At 40.4% G+C, this 2,059-nt stretch overlaps 1 pseudogene; it reads right to left on the bottom strand.

Moving 5' to 3' along the window:
- Positions 1–938: 938 nt before the first annotated feature.
- On the bottom strand, positions 939–1,462 carry LOC111152464 (annotated as a pseudogene).
- Between the last annotated feature and the right edge of the window lie 597 nt (positions 1,463–2,059).

Below are 2,059 nucleotides of genomic sequence, written 5' to 3'. Positions count from 1 at the left end.
TCCAATTATCTTCCTCAGTTTCTTTTTGTTTTGTTTTGTAATTATTATTCTATTTTGGTTCTCCTTCAGAATTGTGAAATATCTTGAATCAGAAAATGCAGAGAATGAGAGACAATGCCTCCCTATCATGAAACCGAATCTGGAAAAAGTATTTTGTTGTAGATTATACCTTGAATTGAAAGCACAATTTTATTGAGAGCATTTTCTAGCTCCTGTATTTCACAGCAGTATAGGATTTATTGTATTTTTATTTGGAAAGAGATTCAGCAGATAAATGATCACTTTATTTCTTACACTTTTAACTTTGATATTCTAAGTTTCTCACATTATAAGGATCAGTGAAGTCTTTACAAGTAAAATTCACAATCCTTTTTTATTCCAGTTAAAAAGTGCTAGCAGATCATAAATACACATACATAAATAGGTTTAAAAAAAAAAAACCAACCAAACCAAAAAACCAAACTTAAATACAATTAACTGGCCAAAAGAGAAACCCATAAATATGCCTTAAAATTCTTACTATCCTGAGAACCAAAATGGATTGAAAACAAACATTTCTCAGGAAAAAAGACTAAAAAGCTAAAATATATGGCAAGGAAATTCCTCTATGCTATCCAGTATGTGACTAGCCTGGCATTTCAATAAGTGCTAAATTTTTTTCTGAAAATGTAGAAATTGAATTGACTGGCGGTAGAACTTCAAAAGCTTTCCCTCTACAAATGCCATTCTTGCGACAGGTAAAGAGAATTGTCCTGTTAACTTATTAGCAGACTCAAATTAAGAAATCTCTTAAATTCTTTTTTTTTTTTTTTTTTTTTGGAAAGTCACAGACAGTTTATCTTTCTATAATTAGATTAGGAGGAAAGACCACGAAGAACGGATTGGTAGCAGGAAGAAGCAAGAGTCTTCTAGGGTCTGGCGTTTGATGAGATGTTCAGTTACTGTGCATTTCCATTGTTTTTCCATGGCAGAACATACGGCAGAGGCTTGGGAACACGCATGCCTGAAGCCAGGTTACTCTTAAGTTCCATAACCATGTTGTCTGCAGGGCTGTTGTTGCCACAGTAGTTGGCTGTGCCCCAGACAAATGAGGTGCTGGTCTGTTCCCACAGATCTTTATCCCAGTCTTCATCGCCAGGAGGGCACTGCCACGTGCTCTCAGCCAGAGTCTTTTGTCCAAGGTTCCTGGTTTGGGTGACAACATCCTGCTCAATACAACTTTTATCATCACAGCTGGAGATAGAATGACTGATTTCGCCCGAGGAACCTGGTGACAAGCATGGAAGGGACAAGTAGCCAATTTGTTTGCGACATCAGGATGATTCTTTATGCACTTGATAAGATGATAAGGAAACCTGCAGGCCCTAATCTGGTGATTTTTATCATAGAGGCATTGTATTAGCTTTTCAGGGTCCAGGGAATTGATGTAAGTTTCTCCCATGTAGGAAATGAAGAAGCTGCATCCAAGCGCTCGGTCGAGACACGTTCTCTCCACCAAGAAATCCCTTAAATTCTTTTTTTTTAAAAAAAGATTTTATTTATTTATCTGACACAGAGAGAGGGATCACAAGTAGGCAGAGAGGCAGGTGGGGGTGGGGGGGGAAGCAGGCTCCCCGCTGAGCAGAGATCCTGATGCGGGACTCAATCCAAGGACCCTGGGATCATGACCTGAGCCGAAGGCAGAGGCTTTAACCCACTGAGCCACCCAGGCACCTTCCCTTAAATTCTTACCAAGAACCCTCAGAGAAGCCTGTTGAGCCACATTCCTTATTCAAAATCCTGATGACAGGGGCGCCTGGGTGGCTCAGTCATTAAGCGGCTGCCTTCAGCTCAGGTTATGATCCCAGAGTCCTGGGATCAAGCCCCACCTAGGGCTTCCTGCTAGGCGGGAAGCCTGCTTTTCCCTTTCTTATTCCCCCTGCTTGTGTTCTCTCTCTCTGTCAAATAAATAAAATCTAATCTCTGATTAGGAAATTCTCTCTACACTCTCTTCCATGTGACAAATGCACAGGGACTGTGCAATCCAGCCAAGTAGATCTGACTTACTATCACTTCAGAT

This window comes from Enhydra lutris, unplaced genomic scaffold (assembly GCF_002288905.1).
Source record: "Enhydra lutris kenyoni isolate GAN:26980312 unplaced genomic scaffold, ASM228890v2 scaffoldscaffold2, whole genome shotgun sequence".
Lineage (NCBI taxonomy): Eukaryota > Metazoa > Chordata > Mammalia > Carnivora > Mustelidae > Enhydra > Enhydra lutris.
This window is presented reverse-complemented; position numbering and strand designations above follow the sequence as displayed.